This window comes from Plectropomus leopardus, chromosome 4 (genome assembly GCF_008729295.1).
Source record: "Plectropomus leopardus isolate mb chromosome 4, YSFRI_Pleo_2.0, whole genome shotgun sequence".
Classification (NCBI taxonomy): Eukaryota; Metazoa; Chordata; class Actinopteri; order Perciformes; family Serranidae; genus Plectropomus; species Plectropomus leopardus.
Genome location: NC_056466.1, coordinates 3,080,507 through 3,093,700, shown reverse-complemented (window position 1 = coordinate 3,093,700; position 13,194 = coordinate 3,080,507). Strand labels below are relative to the sequence as shown.

Sequence of the window (13,194 nt, the reverse complement as noted above, 5' to 3'; positions counted from 1 at the left end):
TCTACGAACATCTCTCTGACAGCACCACACTTTTCAGCCAAATTTAGCTAGCCTTAACCATGACATCGAGACAATTCTTGGCCTGCAAATCACCACATAATTTCTTAAAATAGTACTAAACGTCACATGTATTGCACTTTTGAAAAAACAAGTTCACCGTTTTTCGGAGACATAAAGACAGAAAAGTGCACAGTGCAACAAATTGAAATAATCTCAACGCAGCCAAGAAATAACATCATAGACAAAAGACAATTAATAAAACTCATAAGACTCAATAAATGAATAAAATAATGAAACAAAAAGAAAAAATAATTGAAAGCCATTTCATAAAAAGTTCATTAAAGTTTCATTAAAGTTTTAAAAGAGTTGAGGACATTTATTTAGTTTTTCTGATTCTTAATAAAAGGTTATTTCATGATGGTTGAGCCCGTAGACTGCATCAGTTATGGACATAGCTACCACAATGTGACCTACTGATTTGTTGATTACCGTTTTGATGCCTTGAGTTTGGCATTTCGTCTGTTGCCATTTTGTCTTTTGGAGCCAGAAGTTACTATATTTGGATGAAAGGTTGGAGCTGCGGAGGAGCGAGAGGTGGATCTGACTCATAGACTGTGATGATGCCTGCTATACAGTCCGTCACTCATGTGGTTATATGCATAACTTTGGGCCTTAATAAAATCTAAACGGGTGAATTACAAAACAATTCACCTTCCGTACAGTTGTCGTGAATGTTGCAATAAGCTATAGAGACTGTTTTTTGCTCCAGGTTGTAAAATTGGTCTAAAGCCTCCTGCAGACTGTGAGATTTATGCAATCTTGTAAATTTAGTGCAGCTACATTGTGCCACATGGATAGTAATAAACTTGGGTACGACATCAAGTTTTATGTATGCAGACTGTGCAATGACTTCACCTGCTAAATCACAGGCTACGACCTTCGTCCATTGCCATCAATACGCAAGAACAAAATGTAGTTGGTGTGCATCATTCATCTAAGCCACCGTAGTGGTGAGAGCAAAACAAACCAATCGAGACTTCACTTTTGTGGCATTTATGTGTATTAAGAAAAAGTCTGGTGAAGAGGAGGAGGAGAATATGGACACGGTTGTGGCCAGGAGAAAGAGGCCAACTTGGCACGCCAGTTTTGTAACCAGAGCTTGAAGTACTCGCAACATACCGGCGTTTAGCAGTGTTGTGCTGCATCATTTCATGCTGCATTTCTTACGTGAGTTAGAAGACACAGGTCGTAACAGCAATCACACTGTGAGATTCCCATCCCAAATTTCCGACACTGTCAGAATTTTATCCCGGGTTGTCTTTGATCACAAGACCGTGACAGTGGCTGTCCTTGAACGTCTCTCACTGTGTGACATAGGGCCACCTTTTTAGAGCCACAACCAAAGATGTCGCCACATTTCTTTTTTGAAGGTCATCTTTCGTCTGGGACAGCCCAAAAATCACACAGTGTATACCGGGGCTCAAAAGGATTTACTCTGGAGCCAGCCCCAAGAGGCCATTTGATGAACTGCAGTTTTTGGCATTTCTGCACTGGCTTCATTTTTCCAGCCTCAGAACCTGGTCTGCAGATCTGAGAGTACTGTGTCTGTTTGCACAGTTAAATGCTGCAAATCTATCAATGTGCTCCAGTCCCTTTTCTTTCCTTGGAAGTTCACCATCCTTGAGTCACTAGGCACCTGATTCAGCTGCATGCTCTTCCAAAGATGCAGATAAAAAAACCCTGTTCCAACATTTGAGTTGTCTTGTGTGTACTATACTGGAACTTGTGGTTCAGCCCACGCCATGACCAGTTTTTACCAGAAGCTAATTGTGTGGGATCATGAGTGATGAGCTGGTAGGCTCTGCTGATCCACTAACTGCACACTCCCTGCAGCATCACATCCTGTCAGGATTCAGATAGCTCTGTCAACAGATGGGTCATGAGCCATTCAACATCACATTCAACAGTATAATCACACGATCACCGATCTGCATTTCATGAGTGACAGTGTAGTGCCACTTCAGTGATAGTCGCAGCCCGAGAGGTGTTGTTTTCAACCAACATAACAACAGACTGCTGTCTCACCAAGAGTATGGAACCTAGAAAATTCAGCGACTGAGTGCTGAAATGATTAATCAGTCAACCACTCAGTCAGTCGAATGAAAATTAATCAAAAATGCCAAATTTTCAAGGGCTTCCTGTTTCTCATACTGAGAATTTGCTGTTTGTTTGTGTTGTTTAACATCTGGTTCAGTTTGCAAAATGTCAGCTTAAGCTCTGAGAACTTTTAATTGGATTTTTAAGTATTTTCTGATCTTAAAGATCAAAACTTAGAGAAAAAAGGTAAATTAATCAAGAGATTAAATGCCAGAGATCATTAGTTGCAGCCCTATTGAAATAATAAACATTATGCAAGAACCAATTGAAAGCAGTTCCTGTATGTTGAGTGTTTGAATGATGTAAAATAATTCTAATTTCTCATACATAGAATTGACCCAGACCTGTCATAAAAGTCACGAATAGATAGTTCGTCCTTCCACAAAATAGTCTGATCCCAACTCGTCAAATATCACCAATTGGTCAGTAACATTTCCCTCTGCATATTAGTTGCTAGGTATCCTCCTGTGTTTGTTGTTGACATTCTGGGACCGTGTGTCAGTTAACGCCTGCTTAATGCATTGTATCTTTTCAAAACACATTTCAGTTTTCAAACTAAATGTAGAGTTTCTGCTCGTTGGATGCATACAGTCGTTTTCAAAATACAAGATTCAAGATTTTCAGATTATTTCTCATTTTGCTTATGTATCTGCATACATAAAAAGATGAAATGCTGTTGTCCCAGCCCACATCAGTGCTGCACAAAAGAGCAAAGATATGTAAAAAATAAGTATGTATATCTAAAAACCTCATGTTAAAAACAACCCTACTAAAACTAGATGTAAAAACTTACAACATTAATAAAACACATTGTGCTTGTGTAACAAACACATGGATAGGTTTAGACAACAGAAGCAAGAGTTAATGTTAATTTAAAAAAAAAACAATGGAAAACCAGCAGGGAATATATGTATTTATATTCTAATTATCTTAGTATAGGCTAATATTTTCTCGTCTTTATCTCCTATACTGTCTGTCACAGTCAAGGCCACGGACAGCTGAACTTTAGCAAAACACTTTATGTCTATCATCATGTCATCAAGCTACTCTTTACGTCTGTAACAGTTTGCTACTATAATGACATGTTGTTAGCGTCTCTCATCACTTCTTTTGTGCTGCAAAGCAGAAAAGTAGATGCCTTTCACAAGTACCTTAACCTTTGAACCCTGAGCAAATTAAAACATGGAAAAAAGGCAATGAGCAACTTCACAAGAAATGCCCTGCAAATTGTAAGAATTTAGTGGATTTCTCTGTTTATTTTATTTCATTAAAGCTAGGGAAAAAATCCAGAGAACTACATTTTCAATCCCCTTAATTATATATTTAATATTATTTTACAGAATTGTAATTTTTAAGCAGTTCCTTGTCGAGGTCAGTTCCCTTTTTTTTGTCTTTTTTAACCTTCTGTTTACTGTCACATTTATTCAATTTTCATTCAGTTGGTTGTTGTTTTTTTGTTCTCTTTTTAAACTAATTTTCAGATTAATTACTTTTACTTTTTTACCAATTTCTGGGACATTTCTTCTCAAGTTGCTCTTTTCCTTCTCCCTATATATCTTTAAAAAATTAAGGAAACTTTCCTGCTTTTCAGAGCGTTAATATTTTGTCATTGTTTCTTTTCCCCTGATACTGCTACTGACCGTGCCACATCTGTTATGATTTTGTTGGATGACTTACAAGAGTAGGACTTGATGCTTTGTAGTGTTAAATTCATCCCCTTACAGCACATGTTGGTAAAATTTTTGTGAATGAAAGTTGTCAAGAAACAAAGCAGAACAAGTAGCCTTAAATATCAATTCAGGGCCATAAATAATGCATATGAACAAATCTTGTTTTAATCATCAAGAGGTGGCATTCATCATTTGCAGTTAAGTTTATGCAGTAAATTTCGGTTAATGTGACTTTAAACATCCGCACAAACAAGCCTCATGGAAAAAAAGTGAAAAGTGCACAAACACTGTGTGGACGTAACAATACATGACTGGCATGTTAATCCTGGTTATTTCAAGAAATCATCAACGTCATCAACAGCAACAGTTGGTGCTGAACGCCCAGCCTGACTGTGCGACTGCACGGCATCTGCAGTTATTCTTATTCATGTAACGCCGCTGACCTACTTGTGCAAACACAAGGTGTTAATGACTTATTTGAACGCACATGCATACAAATATGATTAAAAACACACACGTAAACGTATGCAGAGGACCCACATGCACACACACACACGTGCAGGATATCAAATGGCCGCTGTCTCCTCCATTCTAAAAATACCACGAGTTGGGGCTGTGGCCGTGGTGGCTCTTATCCTCCCTGATTGCTGCTTCTCAAACAACAAGGCAGTACAGGCCACATCTATAATCATGCTCACATAAAATTATAGCACCTGCAATCAGAACAGGTATTTTCAGGAGTCCGCCCGCTGAGGCGGAAAGAAAGAAACAAATAAACAAACAACGGCAGAAACAAAGGACAGGCGGGGAAACTGGAGAAATGGAAGAAAATAGAACAAATCTAAATTTAAACTGGGAGCAACATAAGGGGAGAAAGAAAGTGAGTAGTTGGTAGTTTGGAAAGCAAGTGACTCAGTGAATGAGCAAGTGGCTGAGTAACTGTGTTTGACTCACTGAAAGACCGACTGCAACTTCCTGACTGAATGATTGTGGGAAGTGACTAAAGGTGTGTTTGCGCCAAGCGGGTCCGCCGTGAAGTGTTAAATCCTTAACTCTGATGTGTTTGGGCAGGTGACAACAGTGCCAAGTAGACTGCAAGGTGGCTCATTAGGAATGACCCCGTAAACACAAGCGCTGATTAGCGAAGGTAGAAGGAGCTGCTGGCATCTGATTGCCAACTGTGCCTCGAACAACAAAGAGGCTGTCTGGACTAATGCTCGTGTGATATTATTTCCTAACGGGGTCTGAAATTTTCCGCAGACAAGGTTCAGTGTTAAAGCTCGAAACAGACATTCATCACAGAAACGTACAAAGGCTAAAAAGAACTCCAGAACATTTTGAAATAAGTATTTCACAGCTATAAAGAGGGCTTTGCATAACACTGCTGTCTGTGCAGTAGCAAGATGTGAATACTGTTGAAATTGATACCACATGACCAAAGAAAACGGAGCAAATTGGTCCCTTTTCTCAACAGGTAAAAAACCTACAACTACTAGAATGTAATGGGTACCCAGCTAGCAATTTTTGGTTCTTAAAATGTTCTGAGGATGGTACAGTGCTTTGTGTTTTTAGATTTATTTTTTTTTCAGTGGCAAATTTTCTTTTAGTTCCCAGAATGTTCTTCTTAAAGTTAGAGTAACATTCTCCATGAAAATGTACTTTTTTTCTTTAACATATCACTTTTCATAAAACATGTTCTGTAATCTTAGACCATAGTAACATCTTTAAAACATTTTCTGAATGTTGCTTTGAAAATGTTCTTATTTTGTTCTCATGCAGCATTGTGGGAACATTTTATAAAATAACATTTTATGCTCTATCAACTCTCTACAGAGCTAAAACATCCTCAGAAAGCTGCAGGTAAAACATTACATCTTAGTTAGCATTTAACCTTACAGGAACATTATATGAAGTAATAGTAATAATTGATAGGAGTTATATAGCACTTTTCTAAGTACTCAAAATGATAAACATCAATAAAAGGTTCTTTGGACATTAGAGTAAATTAAAACATTATTACATCTTGCAGGGTAACATTGAGGGAACTTTCCCTGGCTGGGTAACGTAATGTGGAATGGTCCATTCGACTGGCCGGATCTCATATTACAGTAAAGCAGTAAGCTAAATAATGTTTCTGAAAACATTTGAGGTGAGAAATACGCAACTCAGAGACAGAATCTTGGTTTGTATTTTTATCTGTTTATCCCTTTTTTCTGCCTTAGTTTTGACTGTGCAGGAAGCAGTACGACGCCGACCTCCTGTTCACAAACTTCCGCTACCACAGCTAAACAGGGCACTAAAATGCATTTCTGAAAACAGATTATGAGATAAATAGGCAGGGCAGTAACATAATCTTTTTTTAAACATTTTTTTAGTATTTACAGAACACAAGGGCTGTGTATATACACAGCAGTTAAAAGGTCTAATCAGTCAGACCCCCTCGACCGCCCCAGCTGCACTTCCTCACATACATGTAACATAAAAAAGGACGTTTGACTGTAAAAACATGGTTAAAGTTATAATTATATTTCAAACGAAAAAAAGAAGTTATATAAATATATTAATATTATATGAATATTAATATCCGAAACTTGATTTGTATTCGATCAGCGCTGCCTGATTTTAACATTTGACTGAATTTTGGTTTGACTTTGAGCGAATGGGAGAGAGAGAGAGAGAGAGGAGCAGAAGTACAGCCTGTAGTTGGAGCAAACCAGCAAAACACCTCCACATGACGTAAACTGCATCATGTGGAGGTGTCTCTCCGGGAGGTGGGGGGTGTCTATAGGCGCTGGTTAGATGGAGTGACACTACACTTACTGTTTTGATGCAGAAGTGGTTGAAAGTTGGTGAAATACCCTTTTCATGAACGGATGATCAGCCCAGCAGCTGCAGTGTGTGTCCACCCTTTAGGCTAGAGTGATTTGGGCTTGTATCTGATTTCTTGTGGGATTTTTTTTGTTTTAATCACTAATCCCTGGTGTGTTTGAACGTAAGTGTGAACCTCATGAACCTAAGTATTATAACTGTACGATTGTGCAGACCAAAGAAAATGAATATTGTCATCCGTGTTGAAGAATGTGAGTGAATAAACGGGTGAGAGAGGGAGGGAGGAGAGAGCAGAGAGCGGCTGCGTGTGGAAGTGTTAGAAGACACAGAGAGAGTGTGAGTGGGTGGCAGGCTCCGCCACAGTCTCATTGTGCTTATAGCTCATTGTCTGTCAGCCTACTGGTATTTTTAACCAGAAGAGGAGTAAAAAAGAGAGATGAGACAGAGGAGGAACTCTTTTCATGTGCTTCTCCACATGCACTGCATTTTAAATCTCTATTCTGATTAGCTCGCATACTGCTTTGTCAAGATGAAACGCTGTTCTGACTGTTTTCAGATTTAGATTTTTTTTTTTATTTTCCCCCAAAAGACGATTTATCCAACAATACGAGAATCAAAACAAACATGATGGCTAAAGGAAAACAAGTACACAAAAGAAAAATCCAACCTCTTAAGCACTAAAGAGTAACATAAAACTCTGTAAAAAAGAACTTGTACACATAAATGTTTTGGAAAAAAATTAATGTATTTATCAAGATTTTCTTAAACATTTAAACCCTTGAATTCATTTGATTAAAACATGTTTTACACATTCACACATTTGAATATACTGCAAAAAGTTTTTATACATTCAGATATGGTCATACATACAATATTTTTGCCCCTATTTTACTTCTAAAGAAACCTAACTAAGAGGGGTACACTTTCATTACAGAGTGGAAGAACAGCTTCTTGTTGATACTGTCAGGAAATCCTTGGATGATGCTGCCATAAAATCTTTGATTAAAGGTTAAATGAAAAAAACAAATCCCAGCCACGTTAAATTTGAAATATTTGGAAGTTTGATTAAGAGGCAGTAGAGCACTTCGGCCTCATTTTCCTCCCTTTTCAGGGACAAATAACAAAAACAAGTTTAGAGTATAAACAAATCCGAGAGCACAAATCAGCAGAACACACAAGTGTACAAGCGAAGAGGGCAAACAAGCCGATAGAGAAACAATGCTCATTATAACAACTTATTTCAGTCTTATTACTGTGAACACGGTGTAGTCGCAGCATCTCTTTGCAAATAACTCATTAGATTTCTAGAGTTTGCTGAGATCATTTTCCCTCCCTGTGGAGACTTATTATTGTACAGCTCATATGAGGAAGTCCAGAGTCCATACAACAAACAACAGTCCGTCAAAATGTGAATTTTCCTCCCTTTGTTTCTGCTGTATTATGCTAATTATGAAGATAAGCGCTCAGGTGTAGAATCAGTGTCTCACCTTTAACTCCATACCTGCAGAACAGAGAATGTCTATCCGAGTTTTCACAAAATGTGCACATAACAGAGCAGACCAATATTATTCAGATTACTGTTGGATGATTCATGCTCTTAGAAACACTTAACTTGCTAATGGCTCCAACAGTAGATGATCCCGCTGATTTGTGAGCAAAACATTTACATGAGTGGAAAAAGGAAATCAAGTGTCATTAAGTGGACTCACGCTGGTTGTAATTAGCTCCTAGAAAGCTTGGAGTGCATCACACAGTGAAAGTTGGAGACACCAAGAGAGAAATACACCTTTTATAGAGCGGTAAATAATAACTGCAGAGTCTTTTTTGACTGTAGTCGGCTTGATGGGTGCAAAGAAGCCAGATCTTTATCAAAAAATCAATCAGACTTTATTTGCATAGCTTTTTTCATACAAACAAACTGTAACACAGTTACAGTTTTCATACAGTAAAACCAAAATTGCTACTACTACTATTACTATTGCTTCCATATACTAAAAAAATACTCATTAAAACCAGGAGCTGAGGAAACGCTACGCTAAGTGAGGAAAAACCAGAGGCACCATAAAACCTATAAATAGAATAGGGGGGATTCTTTCATATTATCAAAAAGTGGGGAGGAAAATGTCCAAAAAAAAACCAAGAAATTTTAAAGTTTCTTTCTTAATTACATATTTTGAATACATAATTAAAATAATTATGTAATTATGTAATGAATTAAATATTTTTATTTATTTATTTTTCTTTGTTTCGTTTTTTGCTTATTTTCCTGTAATCTTCTTGTAATTTTTTTATTTATTTCATGTACATTTTTTGGCCAGTCATTGTCAAATTACTTTGTGCCCTCTTCCCAGTTTTTGAGAGAAATCCAGTCAGTTCTCTCAAGTATCAAAGGCTTCAATAGCATTTATAATATGAAATCCAGGTTTTCGGCTGTGTGATACACAACAACTTCCAGCAGACCTTAAATCTTGGTAAGATTATTTTGCCAACAACATTTTAATATAATTTTTATCACTGCACCTCCAGCGCAGAGGTTATGTTTGGGTTCCTGTTTGTTTGCTGTGAGCAGGATATCTCAAAAAAACTGTAAACAGATTTCAGTGAAATGTGGTGGAAAGTTTGGCCACGGGTCAACGAACAAGTGCAGATACAGATACAGCTGGAAGTGTTGAAAATATGAAACATACTGACAAAGGAACCAATTTAAGAGTGTGTGCAGCCTTGGTGGAGGGATGCAGTCTGTTTTTTTGGTTGTACATAAAATCTACACAATAAGTTGGCAACTTTAGTCTTTGGTAAAATCATTTTTTAAAAACTGGATTGTTAATATTTTCAAGATACTGAAAAACTGATTGGTATTTATTATGACCTGCAAGTAGATATTCATTAAAATATCTTCAAATACACTGAATTTGAATGAAAAGCATGCAAGTATTTAGCTGTGTGTGAAATAAAGGCGCCACAGAGTGGGGCTCAGAGTGGACGAGAGTGTATCTGGATGGGAAAAACCAGATGGCAGTGCAGTGAATCAAACGGGGTCACGGGCACCATTTACCACAACCAAGGCCCCCAGCTTGGCTAATCAATCAGGCTGCCTCGCCCCTCGCTGTGCATCGCCCGACACTCGAAACAATGTGTATGTGTGTGCGTGTAGAACATCAGTGGGTGCTGCCAAGGTCCGGCTATCGACTTGTTGCCCTCTTCACCTCGCACCCTTTAGCAGTAGATCTCATGGAGGGAAAGAGTAGGAAAGAGCAGGCACTGGAGGAAGCAAGTAGTTTAAACTTTTGGCATGGCAGCAGGGAATGGTGAGCTGACATTAAAAAAAAATGCAACTTACAACAGTTGAGAGAGGGAAAAATTGTTAACTGAGAAACCAAACTGACAAAGAAGAAAAAAAGTGCATTTCTATGCAAGCATCATGCAAAATAAAAACAAATCCAAAGAGTTTGCTATACACTTGGTAAACAAGAGTTAGTGTCGAATTTTTAATACAAAAAAAATACAAAATAAAAAATATGGGCCAACTTTTAATATCTTCAGTATTTGAATGCAAATAAATGTCACTCTACCACTTTGAAAACCTAAAATAATAATGAGTTTATTACAATATTTTAGTTATTTTGCCTATTGATGCCATAGCCATGACAACATGGTGTTAATCAAGTTAATTGTAACATGTTGGTTAAGATTCTCAGTCATCCAGGTAATTCTAGGTGCTATATTGTAGGTAAATGGACTCGCTTGACTTTCTTGATTAAGAAACTGAACTGAAAAGACTGCTCGGATGATAGATGAAATGTCAAAAAAACTCAGGAAAGTGTAGCTGCCTACAATGTAGCACGTAGGGTTAATTGTGATCTTAAACATTCAGTCAAAGTCATTGAAAAGAAGTCAGATGGACAAAGAGAGGCGGTCAAATAGGTTAAAAGAAACCCTCAGGTTAGCCAAACTAATTCAGGAGAGTAAACAAAGGAAAGTTGTGAAATTATAACTCTAGACGTCCTCTTAAAGCGTCCATTATGAACTACAGACATGCTTCTTTGTCCATCTTTGACCAAATGTATTACATTGGTTGTGTGCGAACAAGATGCTTCCAAAATAAGGAGATATTGCAGACATTTAGGGTGCATTTAATTTCAGTTTAGCATAACATTAAAGTGATTTAGCTGAAAAACAATCTGTTTGTTTGTTTACAACCTTTCAGATTGTGTCTGACTGCTACATCCTGCTTGCATGTTACTTTATTCCCAACACACTGCAGACTAGTGCTGTGGGCTATCAGTCATAAAGGTCCAATGTGTAGGACTTTGGTAGAGGATGAGAATAAGGGCGAGCGGACATTCGGAGACATAGGTGGAGACACCGGGGAAGAATCAGAGCGGAGCGGACATTCGGATACAACAGCGGGGACACTGGCAGAGACATAGGTGGAGACCTGTTCGATCAGCTGAGAGCCAGGGCATACCAGTCGGCAGAGGGGAACTGCAGTGTCTGACTCTACAATCTGTGGCTGCCTCGATGTCTCCAGATTATCGCCATCCACTTTTTCAAGACGTCAGAGCAAGTGGCGTACAAATTTAAACGGCATGCATTGCTCGTCGATCGCCGGTGATCAGTTCTGCACGGAACTGGGTAGCCTCGAACGAACCTATTGTGACCTAACGCTGTCCTTCAGTGTTTCGTGTGTGCACGTGACCAGTTTTGTACAACAACACCACCACTGGTTCTGTCTGAGCATATTCTTCTCTAAGACTGTCCAGGCGTGTTCTGGTTGGACGCGGAAGGTGGCTTTTGTCGTCACGGTCGTACGTGGAAAGCACTGACAGAGCGGCGCTATTTGACGAATTTGGAGTGAGAACGGGGTGGATTGATAATCAGTCCTTATGAAATCACATTCTTGTCAAGTACTTGCAGTGTGGAGATCAGAATATGTCACTGCACATGTTCATCTGAGCCTATAAACTTACAGGCTACCCCTGCCCCCGTAGATGTATATTAATTATTATTACTGTTTTAAATGCATGAATTTAAGGAACTGATAGATAGCTGGAATTGTATTTATATGATGATAAGTTGAATTGAATACAGAATGGCTGCACTCTTGTAACAAGAGGAAGTCATGCGTGGATTAAAAAAAGGATTCCTCTTGGTATGCTGTCATATGAATTTCTTTTACTGAAAAAAAAATTTAAGTTTTTTTTTCCTTATCCATAAATGCACACACAGTCAATGTCAGAGTTATGATGTCTTTTGAAGTTCACTACAGACGGATTCATGGCCGAGTGAGCTTGACTTCTAAAAATTGATTGAAACAGTCAAGTCAGTTTTATTTATGTAGTCCAATAGCACAAATCACAAATATGCCTCAAAGGGCTTTACAGCCTGTGCAGTAGAAGACTCCCACTATCCATAGATCCTTAATTCAGATAAGGGAAAAAAAGGATCAAAAATTGAAGAAACAGAAGGGATTGCTCTGCCTGGATGGAAAAAAAACATGCAATTGGTGTGTGAACAGAATAGACCATCATAATTTTACAGTAAGGACAATCAGGATGGTAAAATTAAAGATAAATTGTAAGCAGACTGTATATAGGGGAGGATGTCAAACAAATTCCAGGTGATGCCAAACAGACAAGAGCTCCCACAACTTTCTCTCCACAACGGAGGCCTGAAAAGAGGACAAACTACTCAAACACAAGAGCCGAAAGGCAACCACATTTGCACAGATAAGGAGGAAGGAAACAAGAGGAGAGTCTGAATCTCCCGCAGAATGAAGATCCAAATCCCAAACATCTGGAATGATGCCGCCAGGAGAGCGAGGGTCCCAGAGTGACTGATGGTCCAGCGCAGAGAAACCAGAGTAAAAACTGAGGACACATGAGTGAGAGAGAAAAGCAGAGAATGCATCTTTAAACAGTTAAACCGCTCTTCATTTATTGTCCTAATTCAACCTTTGGGACCTCTCCCTCATTTGGTTTCTCATCAGATTTCCTCAGTGCCTCGTGCTGACTGTGTGTAATATCTACACAGAAATCTTCCAGCTCTTTCAGGATCTCCTGCCCCACACAGAGGGAGCCGGCTACAGCTCACCTAAAGTAGACCAGTGTAGATTTTTTTTTTTTTAAGTGATCATGCAATTAATCTTACAACACTGACATTTATCTGCCCCTGTGGCTCTGCTTTAAGCAGGCAAAAGTCATTGATCTCTGTTTTGCACCCACTAGCAGTGGCTGAAAATAACACCTGCTCTAACAGATTGCGGTTAATTAAATAACACGAGATGCACAGATGTTGTACAAAAAAGTAGGGAGGGAAGAGTAAGAGAAAGGAGAGGAGCAGGGGAGAGATTTCACACAGATGGGAAAGATGGAAACAAAATTGAGTCAGTAAAAGAAGGCGGATTTTTCATTGCAGATTTGCGCAAAACTTAAGCGATATTTTTGAAATGTTTATGAAACACAACTGCAAAAGGGCTGTGTTTCCATTGAGCAATGTTTTGCAACTTCTCCTCTCTGGATAACATTCCTAGAAGCAT

The 13,194-nt window shown here is 38.5% G+C and overlaps 1 protein-coding gene across 1 annotated transcript in view; it reads left to right on the top strand.

Moving 5' to 3' along the window:
* LOC121941708 (voltage-dependent T-type calcium channel subunit alpha-1I-like) overlaps positions 1-13,194 on the top strand; it is a 215,496-nt gene that overhangs the window by 183,959 nt on the left and 18,343 nt on the right. The window lies entirely within an intron of this gene.